The sequence below is a fragment of the Pipistrellus kuhlii genome, unplaced genomic scaffold, assembly GCF_014108245.1.
Source record: "Pipistrellus kuhlii isolate mPipKuh1 unplaced genomic scaffold, mPipKuh1.p scaffold_m20_p_3, whole genome shotgun sequence".
In the NCBI taxonomy this organism is placed as follows: domain Eukaryota; kingdom Metazoa; phylum Chordata; class Mammalia; order Chiroptera; family Vespertilionidae; genus Pipistrellus; species Pipistrellus kuhlii.
The window spans coordinates 94,126,760-94,146,575 of record NW_023425529.1 but is presented as its reverse complement, the minus strand read 5'-3'; positions in this window follow the sequence as shown (position 1 = coordinate 94,146,575).

The following is a 19,816-nucleotide window of genomic DNA, read 5'->3' as shown; positions in this document are numbered from 1 at the left end:
TTTTTTTTTAAGAGAGTGTGGAAGGGAGGGAGGAGCAGAAAGAGAGAGGAACATCTATGTGAGAGATATATCAACTGGTTGCCTCCTGCTCATGCCCTGACCTGAGCCAGGGATCTAACATTAAACCTAGGTATGTGCCCTTGATAGGGAATTGAAACTGTGACCCTTTTGTCCACGGGCCAATGCTCTAACCACTGAATACACAAGCCAGTGCATTATTAGTTTTTGTTTATTTATTTTATTTGTTCATTGGTTGCTTTCTGTTTTATACACCACATCCGAATGAAATCATATGGTCCTTATATTTTTTTCATCAGCCAATTAACTTAGTGTGATATTCTCAATATCCATCCATGTTGTCTAAAATGGCAGTATTTCATCTTTTCTTATGGTTGAGTTGTATCCCATAGTATATATGTACTACATCTCCTTTATCCAATCATCTACTTCAGTTGTTTCTATATCTTGGCCACCAACAATAATACTGCAATGAACATAGGAGTGCATATATCTATACAAATAAATGAATAAATGTTTTTAAAATTTTGGGGGTAAATATCCAAAAGAGGAATTTCTGGATCATATGGTATCTCTGTTCTTAAATTTTTAAAGAAATTGTTATAATGTTTTCCATAGTGGCTATACCAGTTAATATTCCCACCAGAAGTGGGTTCCTTTTTTTCCACATCCTCTCCAACACTTATTTCCTATCTTGATAATAGCCAATGTAACAGGTAAAATATTCTATCTTGTTGTGATTTTGATTTGCATTTTCCTTATAGATAGTGAAGCTGAGACTCTCTTTGAATGTCTATTGGCCATTTGTATAACTTATTGGGAGAATTGTCTCTTAAGGTCCTCTGCACATTTTTAAATTGGATTGTTTGGTTTTCTATTGTTGAGTTGTATAAGTTCTTTAAACATTTTGAATATTAGGCCCTTATCAAAGATATTGTTTCACTAGTGAATTCTAACAAACACTCAAAGAAGATTTAAAACCTATGCTTCTCAAACTCTTCCAAAAAAATAAATAGGCAATAATATTTCCTAATTCATTTTATAAGGCCAACATTATCCTGATAGCAAAATCAAGCAAGGACACACACACACATAAACTACAAACCAATATCAGTGATGGATATAATGCAAAAATCATAAACAAAATACTAGCAAATCAAATAAAACAATAAATTAAAAATAAATTAAGATCAAGTAGGGTTAACTTGAAGCAAAAAGATGGTTCAACATGTGTAAATCTGTCAATATGATACACGATATTAACAAAATAAAGGATAAAAATTATATAATCTTGTCAGTAAAAGCAGATAAAGCATTTGAAAAGATACAATGTGACATGCATTTATGATAAAAATATTTAACAAAGTGGTGATATGGGATTTTTTAACTGAAACCTGGATTTTTTAGTCCACCAAACTCAAAGAATGAATCCACAAACAGAAGGTGGTATAGCAAAGGTGGAAATTTATTGAAGAACAAATATAGACTCCATGTGGGGAAAGGGAAAGATTCTCACAGTACAGACTCCCATATGGGGAGGAAGAAAGAGTCCCACAGACTTCCTGTTTCCATGGTTTATAAAACCTGCAGTTCCTATGTCTTGATATCCCCACTGATTGGTTAATATTCCATTTCAATTGGTTACTATAGTAACTCCTGAAGCACTTTTGATGATCATATTTGAAGGCTGTTTTTTTAACCAAGTCCCAACTTTTTAAAATTCCAGTTTGATTTTCAAAAAATTAGTTTCATTGCATACTTTCTTTTTTATTTATTTGTTTGTTTATTTATTTATTTTTAATATATTTTATTGATTTTTTTTGCCCCCCTCCCTCCCTCCCATACATACCCTCCCTCCCAAGAGTTTTATGTCCATTGGTTGTACTTATATGCATGTATATGGAAACTCCACACTGTTCTCCACAGTGGTTACACCACTCTGCATTCCCACCAGCAGTGCACGAGGGTTCATTTTTCTCCACAACCTCGTCAACACTTGTTGTCTATTGATTTATTGATGTTGGCCATTCTGACAGGTGTGAGATGGTACCGCATTGCTGTTTTTATTTGCATCTCTTGGACAATTAGTGACTTTGAGCATGTTTTCATGTGCCTTTTGGCATTCCTTCTGTCTTCTTTTGAAAATATTCTATTTCGGTCCTTTGCCCATTTTTTAATTGGATCATTCATCTTCCTTTTATTTAAATGTATAAGCTGTCTGTAAATGTTGGAGATTACACCTTTATCAGTGGTATTTTTGGAAATATGTTCTCCCACACCGTGGGCTTTCTTGTTGTTTTGTTGATGGTTTCTTTTGCTGTAAAAAAGCTTTTTATTTTGATGTAGTCCCATTTGTTTATTTTCCCTTTAGCTTCCATTGCCCTAGGGGCAGTATCAGTGAAGAAGTTCTTTTGGCATACATCTGAGATTTTGCTGCCTGTGGATGCTTCTAGTATTTTTATGGTTTCCCATCTGATGTTTAAGTCCTGTATCCATTTTGAGTTTATTTTTGTGAATGGTGTAAGTTGGTGATCTAGTTTCATTCTTTTTTTGCATGTGTCTGTCCAATTTTCCCAACACCATTTATTGAAGAAACTGTCTTGACTCCATTGTATATTCGTGCCTCCTTTGTCAAATATTAATTGAGCATAGTGATTTGGGTTGATATCTGGGTTCTCAATTCTATTCCATTGATCTATATGTCTGTTCTTGTGCCAGTACCAGGCTGTTTTGAAAACAGTGGCTTTTTAATATAGTTTGAAGTCTGGTATTGAGATCCCTCCTACTTTACTCTTCTTTCTCAGGATTGCTGTGGCTATTCAGGGTCTTTTATTGTTCCAAATGAACTTTTGGAGAGTTCTTTCTAGGTCAGTGAAATATGTCGTTGGTATTTTAATGGGGAGTGCATTGAACCTATAGATTGCTTTAGGAAGTATGGACATTTTGATTATGTTGATTCTACCAATCCATGAACATGGTATGAACATCTTTACATCTTTATCTCTTTACATCTTACTCTATCTTTTTTTGCAGTGTCGTGTAGTTTTCCTCAAATAGGTCCTTTACTTCCTTAGTGAAATTTATTCGTAGGTATCTTAATTTTTTTGGTGAGATGGTAAATGCAATTGCTTTTTTAGTCTCTGTTTCTGTATTTTCACTGTTGGTGTATAGAAATGCCATGGATTTCTTGGCATTAATTTTGTATCCTGCTACATTGCTAAATTCATTTATTAAGTCAATTAGTTTTTTAATGGAGTCTTTTGGTTTTTTTATGTACAATATCATGTCATCTGCAAATAAGGATAACTTTACTTCTTCTTTTCCAATTTGGATGCCTTTTATTTCCTCCTCTTGTCTAATTGCAATGGCTAGTACTTCCAGTACTATGTCAAACAGGACTGTCAAAAGTGGACATCCCTGTCTTGTTCCTGTTCTTAGAGGGAATGGTTTTAGTTTTTACCCATTGAGTATAATGTTGGCTATGGGTTTATCATATATAGCTTTTATTATGTTGAGGTATGATCCTTGTACTCCCACCTTGTTAAGAGTTTTTATCAGGAAAGGGTGTTGGATTTTATCAAAAGCTTTTTCTGCATCAATTGATATGACTATATGATTTTTATCTTTCAATTTGTTTATGTGATGTATCACGTTTATTGATTTGCAGATATTGTACCATCCTTGCATTCCTGGAATAAATCCTACTTGGTCATGGTGTATGATCCCTGCGATGTTCTTTTGGAGTCCATTTTCTAGAATTTTGTTGAGAATTTTGGCATCAAAGTTCATGAGGGATATTGGACTGTAATTCTCTCTCATTGAGTTGTCTTTATCTGGTTTTGGTATTAGGGTGATGCTGGCTTCATAGAAGGAGTTTGGAAGTGTTCCTTCCTCTTGGATTTTATGGAATAGTCTGAGGAGGATAGGTTTTAGTTCTTCCTTGAGTGTTTGGTAAAACTCTCCTGTGAAGCCATTTGGCCCTGGGTTTTTGTATGCTGGAAGCTTTTTGATGACTGTTTCAATTTCTTCAAAAGTCACTGGTCTATTGAGATTTTTAGGTTCTTCCTGATTGAGTTTTGGAAATTTGTATTTTTCTAGGAATATGTCCATTTCCTTCAGGTTCTTCAGTTTGTTGGAATAGAGTTGTTCATAGTATTTTGTAACAATCCATTATATTTCGGTGGGGTCTCTTGTTATTTCACCTCTTTCATTTCTGATTTCATTTATTTGTGTCCTCTCTCTTTGTTTCTTGGTTAGCCTGGCTAGAGGTCCATCTATCTTTTTTATCCTTTCAAAGAACCAGCTCTTGGTTTTGTTGATCTTATGTATTGTTTCTTTGGTCTCTATGTCATTTATCCTTGCTCTAATTTTAGTTATTTCCTTCCTTCTGCTTACACTGGGCTTTTCTTGTTGCTCTTTATCTAACTCTTTGAGTTGTAGAGTTAGATCATTTGCTACCGTTTTTTTCTAGTTTTTTGCAATAGGCTTGTAAGGATATGAACTTCCCTCTCAAAACTGCTTTTGCTGTGTACCATAGATTTTGGATTGTTGTGTTTTCATTGTCATTTGTTTCCAGGATGTTTTTAATTTCTTCCTTAATTTCTCTGGTAACCCAGTCCTTGTTTAATAGCATGCTGTTTAGTCTCCATGTGTTTGATTTCTTTGGATTACTTTTATTGTAGTTAATTTCCAGTTTTATGACATTATGATCTGAGAAGATGCTTGATATGATTTCTACCTTCTTGAATTTGAAGAGACTTTGCCTATGTCCCAAAATGTGGTCTATCTTTGAGAAAGTCCCATGTGTACTTGAGAGAAATGTCTATTCTGTGGCTTTTGGTGGAATGTTCTGAAGATGTCAATTAATTCCATCTGGTCTAGTGAGTCATTTAGGATTGATATTTCTTTGCTGATTTTTTTGTTTAGATGATTTGTTGAAGGGTGACAGTGGGGTATTAAAGTCTCCTACTATGATTGTACTACTATTAATCTATCCCTTAATGTCCTCCAGCAGTTTGTTTTTTTTATGTATTTGGGTGCTCCTGTATTGAGTGCATATATATTAACCAGGGTTATTTCTTCTGGTTGGATTGTTCCCTTTAGTATTATGAAGTGGCCTTTATTATCTCTTGTTAGGTCTTTCACTCTGAGATCTAATTTGTCAGATATATGTATTGCTACCCCGCTTTTTTTTTTTCATTTTTATTTGCCTGGAAAACTTTTTTCCATCTCTTCACCCTCAGTCTGTGTGCATATTTTTTTCTGAGGTGGGTTTCTTGTAGACAACAGATGTATGGGTCTTGTTTTCTTATCCAATCTGACACCCTATGTCTTTTGATTGGAGCATTCAATCCATTTACATTTAAGGTTATTATTGATAAGTACTCATTTGACGCAATTTTTATTCTATACCCATGTTCCTTCTTCACTTCCTATATCTTTATTTTTACAGTAGACCCTTTAGCATTTCTTGCATTGCTAGTTTGGTGGAGATAAATTCCTTCAGTCTTGTCTGTGAAGCTCCTGATTTCCCCTTCAATTTTGATTGATAGCCTTGCTGGGTACAGTATTCTTGGATTCAGACCCTTCCTTTGCATGACTTTGTATATTTCATCCCATTCCCTTCTGGCCTGATATGTTTCTGTTGAGAAATCAGTTGCTAGTCTGATGGGGGTTCCTTTGTATGTAACTTTCTGTCTCTCTCTGGCTGCTTCTCTTTGTTGTTTGCCACTTTAATTATAATGTGCCTTGGCGTCTGTCTTCTGGGATTCATTTTGCTTGGGACTCTTGGATTTGTGTGGGTTTTTTCTTCTCTATCTCAGGAAAGTTTTCTGACATTATTTCTTGAAATACTTTTTCCATGTCTACCTCAGTTTCCTTTCCTTCTGGAACCCCTATTATTTGAATATTATTTTGTTTTGTATTGTCCCAAAGCTCCCGTAGGCTCTCCCCCTGCTTTTTAATCTTTTTTTTCTAGAAGCTGCTCTAATTGGGTATTTTTTTCCATCTTGTCTTCTAGCTCACTTATGTGGTCCTCTGCTTCATCTAGTCTACTCTTGATGCTTTCTATTGAGTTCTTCATGGTAGCGATGTCATTTTTCATTTCTTCTTGGTTCTTCTTTAATTCCTCATGGTTCTTCTTCAGTTCCTCATGGTTCTTCCTCATTTCTTCTTGGTTATTGTCAAATTTCTCTTCCATTCTTTTTAGGCGTCCTATGATCATTATTCTGAACCCTTGCTCTGGTAGGCTACTTGCCTCTGACTCATTTACTTCCTTTTCTGGTGATGCCTGCTTTTCTTTCATGTGTGTGTGGGGTATTTTTTGTCTTCCCATGGTACCGCTTTTCAAGATGTCTGGTTATGTGGTGTTCCTTCTCTTGCGTTGATTTAAAGGTACAAAATACAACACTACCAGGTACAACACAAGAGGCACTTAACAGGAATGTATTTACAATATTAATAACCTCTAATAAAGGTGACCACTAGAGAAAGGCAAATTAGGGGATAGGAGAGAAGAAAAAAAGGTAAAAATAAAATAAAGACAAATTTTTAAAAAATAAATAAAATAAGTAAATAAAAAAGATTGATAAAGAGATAGAAAAATAAAAATAAAAGTAGTGACAAAATGAAGTTGGAAAACATGGTAAAGATGAAAAGAGAGAGAGAGAAAGAGAGAGAGAGAGAGAGAGAGAGAGAGAGAGAGAGAAAGACAGAGAGAGAAGAAGCACACTAAAAAAGAAATGGTAAACAAACTATATATATATATATATATATATATATATATATATATATATATATGGAGAAAATTGCCATAGAACAACCACTGAACCCAGCCAATGTCAGTAACAATACTTGGAGATTAATACAAATTACAATATCCACTATTATTAAGTAAGGCTATGATATACAGAAGGAAAAGAAACAAACACAAACAGAGGATTTTTTTAAAAAAATAGAAAACAGCAATAACAACACAGGAATATGCATAACAATTTCACTAAAAAGCATAAAAGTTCACAATAATAAACCTTCACACAAACAATGAGACAAGGATAGAGAGAACAGTTTTTATTTATTTATTTATTTGTTTTTAACTAGTTAATATAGTGCAGAGAGTGATATTTATACACTTGTATCAGGGGTTGGAACTTAAGTCTATAAGTATAGTGAGAGCTTTAGCAGGGGGTATACAGAAAGAATGGAGGAAAAACTAAAGCCGGAAAGGGATAGGATAAACCAGAGATTAAAAGGGTAAAGTTTAGTAAGAGAGTGATGGTATAAAGGTTGAGTTGAGATAGGGTTGAATGATGCTATAGTAGAGATTAAAATAGAATGAAGGTTACCCCAATGTAAAATAAAGAAAAAAATAAAATGGTACTGGAGAGGAAAAAAAAAAAAAAGAAACAAAAATTGCAAAATAGCAGTAGTAATAGTGATGATAGAGATTGAAAAATGTAATAATTGAAAAGGTAAAATCAAGTAAGGAAAAAAGAAAAAAAATTATTCCTTAAGTAAAAGAAGTAAAAAATGAAAATTAAATAAAAGATGTAAAAAATGAAAATAAAATAAAGAATAGTAAAATTAGCATAAAAATGTCCAGTAGTGGTCATTCACTTCCTCTGTTATTGTATTTGGCATGCCTGATTCTTGGCCAGAGAGTCTTGCAGTTCCCAGCATTCCACTGCACCTCAGTTTTATAAGGTAATCCTTAATTTTAAGTAGGCTATATCTTAGTTATTTGTGTCCATTTATTTTTGATTAATTAAAAGTAAAAATAAAAAAAAAGCAGTTTGTAGTTCAGCCTCTAGGTTGCAGTGTTTCCTGTTTGACCTCCCAGTCTTTTTGGTTGCTCTGGCCTTCTTTCTCTATGGCTCTAGCATGCAGAATGACAACTGGCTCCCAGACTATCTCTTGTGGCTCTGATCCCTTGTTTCCAAGAAGCCAATTTTCCCCTGAAATTTCCCTGAATATGCCCAACTGGGCAGTCCTTCCCTAGTATTCAGGAGCAGGGGGGTGAAAGGGATCAGGTGCCAAGGTGTCCAGATGTTCCTCCCTTGTCAGGACAGCCACGATTCTTAACAATCTGTCCTGTGTTCCCTGGCGTTTTAAAAAAGTCCTGCTTCTGGGGAAGATTACGCCAAACCCAGGACTGGGTGTCGCCGGGCAGGATTCTGGCTTCAGCCTTCTTTGGGTGCAGCTCAGTGCAGGTGGCAGCAAGGCACTCCCTGTCACAGTGGGGGTGGAGCCTCGTGGGAGCTCCGGGGCTACTGTAGCTGCCTGGGCCACAGGACCCAGATCCCTCAGGCTATCCCCGCAAACTTTGACCTTTCCATGGGTGGTTGAAGAACTCTCTTGAATCCACGTGTTTGCTCCGATTGGGGTGTCACAGCTGCTCGATGGACTCTTCCGCTGTGGGTTTCCCAGGCCTCAGAGAAGTTCCTCCTTTCCTGGTAGGATGGCGCAGCCTTCCCTCCAAGCCCATAGCCCGTAGCTTGCCGCCGCCGCTCTGGCAGTGCTGGCCGCTTGGTCAGGAAATCCTGTCCAGCGGACCCTTCCTTACCTTCCTTGAGTGTTCCACTGCCCCTTAGCTGCTAATCAACATTCCCTGAGCGACTCAGACGCTGCTTTTATCTGTTCTGGGACCGGAGTCAGAACAAGTCCGTCTGTTCGGTCACCATCTTCAAGCTCCACCTCCTCAGTGCAACCTTTTATAGTTGAATCTCAATTGCCCCATTTTCTCCATGGATATTATTAGTATGTATGAGTATAAAGATCACTATATTTTATTACTATATAAAGCATATATAATATGTAATACTATACGTATCCTATGTATACTAATAAAAGCCTAGGTTGTCCTCCCACCCTTGCATGACATCCTTACATCATTACAAGATGGCTGCCACAAGATGGCCACCAAAAGATGGCTGGTAGGGGAAAGCAGTTGGGGGTGAACAGGCAGGGGAGGGGAATTGGGGGAGACCAGGCCTGCACAGTTGGGGGCAATTGGGTTGGCAGGAGAGGGCAGTTGCAGTTGATCAGGACACCAGGGTAGAGAAGTTGGGGCTGATTGGACTGGCAAGGCGCAATCAAGCTGGCAGGCAGGCAAGCGGTTAGGAACCAGCAATCACTGCAGGAATGGGCCTAACTGGCAGTTGGACATCCCCTGAGGTATCTCAGATTGGAGAGGGTGCAGGCCGAGCTGAGAGACACCTGCCCATGCATGAATTTCATGCACTGGACCTCTAGTAACATATAAACATGCTAATACTGATATATATATTAATACTATTTAATTTATATATTATTTTACCTAGTAATAGACAAATATGTAAATTGACCATACCTTCGCTATGCCTATAGCCAATCAGAGTGATTATGCAAATTAACCCAAATAAAGATGGAGGTTAACTTGCATACATAGGTGCCCAGAGCCTGTGTCCCAGGAATATCCTGGCACCAGGTCACTGTGAGCAGGAGTGGACCCCCTGCAATGGATCACAGGGAGCTGGGGATTTGCTCCAGCATCAGGCCAGAACTTTTGGACTGGTGCACGAGCAGACCCCCTGTGATGGATTGCAGGGAGCTGGGGGTCTGCTTTAAGCCTGGGCAGGAGCTGACCTCCTGTGATTGATCACAGGGATATGGGGGTCTGCTTCTGCCCAAGAGGCTTTCGCCTGGGCAGGCCTGGGCAGGGGCTGAGCCGGTGATCAGAGGGAGTTGAAGGGGCCCTCCCCAGGCCTAAAGCTTAGGCCAGAGGCTTTAGGCCTGGGAAGGGCCCTGCCCGCGATTGGTGTGAAATATAGAGGAAAGTTGGCTAAGCTTCCTGTAGGCCACTGGTAATATTCTTAGTAACTTGGGTAATAAGAATCCAAAAAGGTGATCTAGGGTTTTTTCAACCACACTTCTGGAGAAAAACAAATGTAGGTCTGCTGCTGGAGGGCTAAGAAATGTCATATCCTGCCCTAGCCAGTTTGACTCAGTGGATTATGCTCAGCCTGCAGACAGCAGGGTCTGGGTTCTATTCTGATCAAAGTCATGTACCTAGGTTGCAGGCTCCTCCCTGGCAGGGGCCCAGATCAGGGCTCATGCAGGAAGCAACCAATCAAAGTGTTCCTCTCACTTTGATGTTCCTCTGTCTTTCCCTTTCTCTTTTCCACATTCTCTAAAAGTCAATGGAAACATATCCTCAGGTGAGGAAAAAAAAAAAGAAAAAAAGAAAAAAAAAAAAAGAAAAAGAGAGAGAGAGAGAGAGAGAGAGAGAGAGAGAGAGAGAGAGAGAGAGAGAGAGAGAGAGAGAGAAAGAAAGAAATGCATATTCTATAAAAGACACATTTTGAAAATATCTAAATAAAGTTGTCATCTTTTCTTGATGAAGGAGAACTGGAGTTAGTGTTGATGAAAATATCTTGGTGGTTGTGGTGACTGACAGTGGCTGTAGCAGCAGGGTGATAGGGCTGGTACCTTCCCCTGATCAGCCAGGTTGCATCCCACAAAGAGACCTAAGCCATCAGTAGGTCATCCCCTGAGGGCTCCCAGTATGTGAGAGGGGGCAGGTTGGGCTGAGGGAACCCCTACTCCCAGTGCACGAATTTCATGCACTGGGCCCCTAGTTATATTAATAATATATCAATAAGTTAATAGTATGTTATATATCACATATACTATAAACATATATAACTGTTTGCATTTAGTTTATGTAAAATACCTGGTTTTTGCTGTAAGATGGAATAATTACAGTTGAACTTAGAATTCTGAATTGTTTGAATTAGCGTACATTCTTTGGTTTTGCAGTAACAGACCACAAGTAGTTTCCTTAAATTAATGTCAAGTCCAAGGATTTCTGAGGCCTCCTGAGGGCCCTTGTGTGTTAAGCAGCATGGCCACAAATTTCCAGTGCAGTGAGGCATTTTGGACAATATCCTGGTGTCCTTCATCATAGAGTATGACTTTTAAAAGGTTTTAAGAGTTGCTGTGTGAATGGACATTGTCACCCATAATATGTTGCCTTTGGGGGAGGAGGAGAAAGCTTAAGTTGATCTCCAAGGAAGGACAAACACATCGAGAACCAAAAGACCTTTTCAGATCTGTAAACCAAAAATCAAAGAATTTAGAAGCCCACCCCAGCTTTACAGGTGTCCTTTGCTTTGATCATTAATTAAAATGTGACTTCTATCTTGGTGTCACTGCTGGAGGATTTGACAAAACAAAGTATGTCAGGTACCTGACAATTTCTTATAATGACCCGAAAGACAGGTGTTCATTCCTGCAAAAGCTTTGAAGCTAAAAATAAAATAACACAAAATTTAAATTAAAGGATATTCCCAAGCACATAGTAATCATCTTAAGACATGCTCTTCAGGGTTTTTTTTCCTACCAGATGATGGTTTGATGGGGGTGGGGGTTGGTTTTAAAGGTGGGCAAAACTTGGCTGGAAAGGAATGCAGAAAATGGCTAAAGTAAACCCTGGGAAGTCATATGAGATCAATCGTCAGAGAATGTGTCTCAATGGGTGTTATTATCAGATTAATTTTTGAGTTCCAATCTAAGCTGGAATTATTTGGATAACAAAAATCAAAAGAAAAGTTTTTACAAACAATTTTTGCCTTGAGGCAAAAGAAATGTATTATGGGTAGGATTTTTGTGACTTTCTACTACACATCTCAAATTCCTGTAAGCTTGGGTGCTACATAAAGAATCAAGAGCATCCTTGCCTTCACAGCCCTGATTTGTTTTATCTTGAGTCAAAACTGGAAAAAAATTTGAAAACCCAACTAAATTCTTCTAATTTCAAGTGAGTTTCGGGTGTGCTATAAATTTCTTGGCCAAATAACATGCAGAATATTTCTAATAATTCTGAAAACATGATTTTTTTGGCAGGTCACTCTAAATTGAAAATGGAAAAAGATGTCTCCTTGGAGACAAAAGCCAACTTTTGGATAACTGATTGCTTCTTTTTGTCTCTTCATGGGCATTTATAAGGAGCCAGAGTGCTCAATTGTGAATTTGTTAATAAAATAGTGTTAAGCTTCTAAATAGCTTACAATATGGAATAATTGGCAACAGTCAGCAAATAAATACTTTCAGTATAATACATGGGCCAAACAACTGTATACATAGGTGGAAAGAAAAATTGGGACACATTCATTAGGCTTATGCAACACTAAGTATCTACAGAATGGTAATGGTGATGGTGGAGGAAACACCTTGACTCCTAATTAAGGGAGAATTACCTAGGATGGGAATTCAGGGGCCCACAAAGAGGGAGAATTCACTGGATGTGAGTCCTGGAAAGTGGCAGGTCCAGGAGGCTCTCTGGAGTGAGAGGTGCTGTTACCTAAGGATCCACTGACGATAAGCTGTGTAATAAAGAAGCCATGTAGTGTCATCAGACCAAATGGAAGATTAATGACAATATTGACAGAAAGGAACAGGCCTCATTGAGGGAGCTATCCTGGAATTAATATGGTCAACAATTTTGGTGAGAAAAGTTCATTGGTTACACTATAAAAGAACTTTTGTGAAAAGCAGGAGATAAGAGAACAGTGGGTATTATTCAGAATTCAGTATAGCCATTAAAATAACATTGTGGGTTCTTTTTTCTCCACACCCACAATGTTATTTTAATGGCTATGCTGGAATGCAGACTGGTGCAACCACTGTGGAGAACAGTGTGAAAATTCTTCAAAAAACTGAAAATGGAACTCTCATTTGACCCAGTAATCCCACTCCTAGGAATATATCCCAAGAAAGTAGAAACACCAATCAGAAAGGATATATGCACCCCTATGTTCATAGCAGCACAATCTACAATAGCCAGAATTTGGAAACAGCCTAGGTGCCCGTCAGCAGATGATTGGATCCAAAAACGATGGTACATCTACACAATGGAATACTATGCTGCCATAAAAAAGAAGAAATTCTCATCATTTGCAGCAACCTGGATGGAATTGGAGAACATCATGCTGAGTGAAACAAGCCAGTCAATGAAAGAGAGACACCACATGACCTCACTTATTTATGGATGATAAAGAACATTATAAACTGAAGAACCAAAAGATAGATATAGAGACAGTAAAGCAACAAGCAGACTGTCAAATTACAGCAAGTAGGGTAGGGAGATCTGGGGGAGATAATAGATCAACCGAAGGGAGTGTGTGTGTGGGAGGGAGGGAGGGGGGCAAAAAAATCAATAAAATATATTAAAAAAATAAAATAAAGTCAAATAGAAAAAAAAATAAAATAACATTGTGGGTGATTATTGACAAGGAAAGACACTCACAATATATAATGCTCCAATCTTTGTAAGAAATAAATGTTTGAAAGAAAAGAGTTATGAGGGAAAGAATGCTGACAAGAATATTCATAATATGCAGACATATATTTCCATTTTAATTTTTCAAAACCTGCAATGAAAAAAAAAAGAGAGAGAGAAAGAGAGAGAGAATAACTGAGTGGAGGGCTGCAATCATGTGACCGACCACAAGTGCTTTATTTGTTGGCCATTGAAATTCTTTCACTTGCACTTCTCTTGTATTGGTTTACAGAAATTGGCTCTTTTCAGTAAGTTGTTTTAGAGTTAAAGCAATTAAATTTCCCATTTATTGCAATCATTTTAAAAGAGGTTTTGCCTGCCCCACTCTCTCCTCCACTGCATCCTTCAGTGCCTTTGGTTATATTTGGGGAACTGGATTTGGTGGAAGTTCTGGAACACACACATGATTCCAAACCCTGTCACTATGGCTCATGCTGCCAGTTAGCTATCTTCTTGACCCCTGCCATCCCCATTCTTAGCCTCATGAAGTTTGAGAATTTCTGTCTGGCAGCCACTGGCCTCATCTACATTACTCTACCTGGTGCCCAAATGTGTGACAAGGACATTTCTGGAGTTGGTAACTAGAGATGAAAGATGTGCAGTTGGTGATCATACCCCCATGTGGAGTTTTTCAGTGAGTTACTCTGACATATTTTTCTTCTGGAAAATATTGAATGCAGTTGGTCCGGTAGCCAGCAACTGACTTGTTCAAGAAACACTAGTATTCCAGAAGGCTTTAGCTGACAGGCTGAACTTTGGCCTTGTACAGGCTAAGAGCTCTGTCCAAATTCAATTTACAGGGTCTCTTGTTGTTCCTTCATGATATGAGCAACCATTTGAGTAACAATGTTGATTAGGTAATGATAATAATTCTTGATATTATTGTACTATAAGCCCATTGCACAAAGGAATTCTTGCAATAGGCCTTCCTTCCCTTGGCTTCCAGCACCTGTTTTCCTCTGGCACTTGGGACCCAGACCTTCTCTCCAGCCAGAGTCTGCCACCTTTGCTGCAGTCTCTGGCCAGTCTCCCATATTCATCTTTGCTGCAGACTCCAGCTGGAGTCTGCCATCTTCATTGCAGATTCAGGCCGGAGTATACTATCTTCATCTTTGCTGCTTTGCTCCAGTCTCTGGCCAGAGTCTGCCATCTTCACTGCAGACTGCCATCTTCATCTTCACTGCAGACTCTGAAGTCTGCAGTCTTCATCTTCACTGTGGCCAGAGTGCCGCTCCTAGAGATCCCTTCACCCTCCGCACTCCCTCTCATAGCAGGTACTCTGCCCTACCTGGCCACTCCATGCCTGGACCAGCTGGGCGACCGTCATCTTTCTCTTTATAATTTGCATATTCCCTCCTAATTGGCTGGTAGGTGTAGCAGAGTGATGGTTAAGTTGCATGTTTCTCTTTTATTAGTGTAGATATTTACCTAACCTCATTCTATTTGGAATCCTACAAAACAGATATTTTATGCTTATTTATTAATAAGAAAATTAAGCTTCTGAATCTAAGTTCACACAATTAGAATGTGGCAGGCATAGACTCCATCTTTTTGTCTTCAATCTGTTTACGAGAGGGCACCAAATTTATGAAATGTACTTGCCTTGATTTTTCAATATTTTAAAGAGGTACAAGCTCTTGAAGCATAGTAAATCTTCAATAGTACTTTTTTGAGTGAATATATTAAGATTCAGGAGTTTGTACTATGATTTTATAACAAAGACTGCTCTTGGCCATACTAGGTGGGCTGATATGTTTTTCTGAACTGAGTGTGAAAACTCTTTCCCTCTGGGAATGAGATCTATAGAAATGAGGCAGGAAGAATGCGTGAGCCATCTACTTCCTTTCTTCAGCATATCTTGATTTTTTATGCTAAATCTTGAGTTTATTTTACTAAGCAGATACATTTGAGCACCAATAATATTCATACCCATGGACATGGACAATAACTTGGTAAAGGCCAAAAAAGGGGGAGATAGCAGAAGGAGAAGAAAGTGGGCAAAGGGCAGTGGGAAAGGGGACTCCTGCAGTAATATCAACATTAAACATTTTTTTAAATAATAAAAAAAGATGTCATGATTGAGAAATGTGGAGGCTCACTCTCTCTCACTCCCATCCTTCCTGAAGTTCAAATGTGATAATTAAAGCTGTACCAAAGGGAAGTTCAAGAATAGTCAGTGAGGTCATGTGTGGAAGTGGTGGGATAAGAGTTACCTATGGATCCAGTGGGAAATTATATATACACACACATACTAATGGCCCAGTACATGAAATTCATGCATGGGGAGGGGGTTCTGTCAGCCCAGCCTGCATCCTCCCCAATCAAGAACCCTTTGGGGGATGTCCAACTGCTGGTTTAGGCCTGATTCCACAGGGATCGGGCCTCAACCAGTAGTCAGACATCCCTCTTGCAATCTGGGACCACAGGCTTCTAACTTCTCACCTGCCTGCCTGCCTGATCATCTCTAACTGCCTTTGCCTGCCTGCCTGATCTCCCCTAACTGCCCTCCCTGCTGGGCTTATCTTGCCCGCAACTGTCCTCCCCTAATTTGCCCCATAGGCCCTCCCTTGTGCCTCATCTCACCCCAAATGCCTTCTCTGCCTTGGACCCCACCACCATGGCTTTGTCCAAAAGAAAGTTAGATATCCGGAAGATGGCTGGTCAACCTGTTCTAATTAGCATGTTACTCTTTTATTACCTTGTTTCCCCAAAAATAAGACAGTGTCTTATATTAATTTTTGCTCCCAAAGATGCACTAGGTCTTATTTTCAGGGGATGTCTTGTTTTTCCATGAAGAATACAGTGCACATTTATTGTTAAATGAAAATAAAGGAAATTTATTACCTGTATACGGTATGGTAGTACGGTAGTTGTCAACACAAACCAGACAAACTGTGAATCCTATAGTATCAAGAACTTACTCATTTATTCAATGACAATCATGTCATCATCTTCTGGAACATCATCATAACAATCCAATTCCTGAATTTCCTGGTGAATTTCTTATGACTTCATTTCTTTCAGAATCAGTGGACCAAATCTCTCATGTTTAGCAATAGCATTCTGAGACAGGCCTTATTTTTTGGGGGATGCCTTATATTTCACTCAGAAGGAAACCTGTAAGTAGGTCTTATTTTTGGAGGATGTTTTATTTTTGGGGAAACAAGGTAGTATAGATAGATTGTATAAAATAGGATTGCTTAAATTGGGGGAGAAGCCTTTTTCAGCAGGAGGAGATGCTCTTGTCAGACAAAAATACCCAATCCCGATATTGGACTGATAGCCAGCCATAGGCACTATACTGCCAAACTGATCATTAAAAAATTGAACTGCTTGTTTACACCTTACACCAAACATCTGTTGCCCTTAAAACCCCTCTTTAGACCCCACCTTAGGTTCTGCTTTGCAGTTCACCCAGTTTGGTTCTGATTGGTAGGTTATATGCCAGTCAGCATCAAAACTCCACCTCCTAGGCAGCCATTGGCTCCTCACACTTCACCCAGATTTGACTCTGATTGGTCTGTTTCTATGCCTATCAATGTCTCTGGACCTATCAACGGGCCAAATCATAGAGGCAGGACTGATCAGTAGCCTCAGCAGAGGCCTGGAGGGAAAGAGAGAGGCAAGTGCTGATCAACAGCTTCCACGGAGGCTACAGATTAGACCCTGCTTCTCTCTCCAGTCCTCTGTTTAGGCATGATCCACAGGTCAGTGGGGGCAGTCAGTGCTGAGTCAGGACACCCACAGCAGCAGTCATCAGTGCTGGGCTGTGTCAGCACTGACTTCTGGTCCTTTAAGCCTTTGGTTGTTTTTGATGTTATACAATAGATCTGGGTTTTTATATATTAGGGTGTGTGTGTGTTTGTGTTTGTGCGTGTGTGTGTGTGTGTGTGTGTGTGTGTGTGTGTGTGTTTGCTTCAGAATTCTAGGTTCTGATAACAGAGTTATGTTTAAAAAGTTTAGAACTTTGAAGTCTTAATGAAGTATCATGACCTAGAAAGATTGTATAAGATTTAATCTTCTTATTATACTGGGAAGGGGCTGGTCCCATGGAGGTGGGAGATCTTGGAAGAGTTGCAGGACCACGTTCATGTAGTAGTCACTGGACTTTTTTATGCACCAGTATTTTCTCTTTTCTTCTCTTACTTTTCTTTCTCTGCTTCTTATTTTGCTTTTTGCAGAAAAGTCAACTGAGCCTGGTATGGAATATACTCTTGGCCAAATATGTCTCTTCTCCCTGGCATCCCCATTGTGTCCCAGAATCCCCCAATAGCAGGGTACATTGCTATTCCCACAAACACTGAGAAGGTTGTATTTTTATTCACTGGTTAGGTAGCAATGATAGTAGTTTTATATGTTTAAATGGCTTTTTGTTTTCCTCCCCATTGGTGAGCTCTTACCAGGTATGAGTAAGACCTGGTAAGAGTGTAACCACTTGAAAGTTTTATATCATGGCTACCAGAGCTTTTGCTTAACGGGAAAAGGTCATAGCATTCTCAGCTGTCACTGTTTTCTCCAGCCAGTAGATAATTTCTATATGTAGAAGAAACTGTGGGCTGCATGGCTTCACTGTAGAGGGAACACAATATGGAATTACTTGGTTGAGACCCCATGTGGTTTCTAACTAGGGAAAGTATACACTTGATCCAGGATAAACTCAGGTTGCCATTAATTTGCTGATTTACAGAGTGAGTAAATACAAGAAGATGGGATAGAAACCATTGCAATGAGCTTGGAAAATGTTCTTTATACTTACCAGAATATTTCTGACTTTTATTATCACTAACATCTAAACATTTTGACATAGATAATACATTTTAACAAACAGCTTAAATTAAGCGCATTGTTAAAAAAGTTCTCATGAATATTGACTAAAGATATTTTACTCATTGTGGTAATGTTGAGAAAGCAACCTGGTTATGATCAAGTTGTCAGCATTTCATTCTTTTAAAAACACAAATCTAGCAGGGACTTGCCCTTCCTCACTCCCACTCATTCAATCTCTCCTGATTGGCTTATTCTTACTCTAGAGCAAGAAACTTAATACATACTTCTGCTCTCAGATTTCAAACATTGATATTCTGTATAGATTATTTCTTATCTTTGCATCTGGATTTTGTTTAACAGTTTGTATTAGTTTGAATGCCTCGGTATGATCAGCAGAACATAATCTCAAATCTATTTCAGTTTAGGGATGAAAATATGCAATGAGACTGGCGTGGCCTGGGAAATCAGAGTGTGAGGCCAGGATCTCTTCTGCTTAGCCTCCCAATCAGATACCACTGTCTGGACCCCAATTAAAGAGAAAAATATTCTCCAAAGTGAACCTATGTAATATTTCTCTTTGGAGCCTTTTACTTTACACTTATCTTTGGCAAATGTTTTCATATATGAATTGTCAAACTGAAAGGAGTGAAGAAAGGAAGTGCTGTTAAGGTGTCACTTATATCTGAAGATTCAAGATTGAAAGTAGGCTCCTGGGACTGAAAGCAAATTCCTGGCACTTGAAACGGTGGACTACTTCCAGACATCCAGGTCCCATCTGACTGCAACTCCATCAATGAGCCAGAGCTTTGAGGAAGCTTGAAGATGGCAACCAAACAGACAGACTTGTTCTGACCCTGGTCCCAGAACAGAAAAAAGCAGCATCTGAGTTGCTCAGGGAATGTTGATTGGCAGCTAAGGGGCAGCGGAACGCTCAAGGAAGGTAAGGAAGGGTCCGCTGGACAGGATTTCCTGACCAAGCGGCCAGCACTGCAGCAGCCTTGACTTCTCCCGGAGCTGCGGGCTCGGAGGGAAGGCTGTGCTATCTTACCAGGAAAGGAGGAGCTTCTCTGAGGCCTGGAAAACCCACAGTGGAGGAGTCCATCGAGCAGCTGTGACACCCCAATCAGCGTAAACACATGGATTCAAGGGAGTTCTTCAATCACCCATGGAAAGGTCAGAGTTTGCGGGGAAAACTTGAGGGTTCTGGGTCCCGTGGCGCAGGCAGTGACAGTAGCCCCAGAGCTCCCGAGAGGCCCCGCCCCCACTGTAGCTGGGAGAGCCCAAGAAGCTTCCCTCTATGAGCTGCACACAAAGAAGGCTGCAGCCAGAATCCTGCCCGGCAACACCCAGTGCTGGGTTTGGCGTAATCTTCCCCAGAAGCGGGACTTTTTTAAAACGCCAGGGGACACGGGACAGATTGTTAAGAATCGCGGCTGTCCCGACAAGGGAGGAACATCTGGCACTTCGGCGCCTGATCCCCTTCACCCCCTTGCTCCTGAATACTAGGGAAGGGCTGCCCAGTTGGGCATATCCAGGGAAATTGGCTTCTTGGAAACAAGGGATTGGAGCCACAAGAGATAGTCTGGGAGCCAGTTGTCATTCTGCATGCTAGAGCCATAGAGAAAGAAGGCCAGAGCAACCAAAAAGACTGGGAGGTCAAACAGGAAACTGCAACCTAGAGGCTGAACTACAAACTGCTCTTAAATTTTTTTTTAA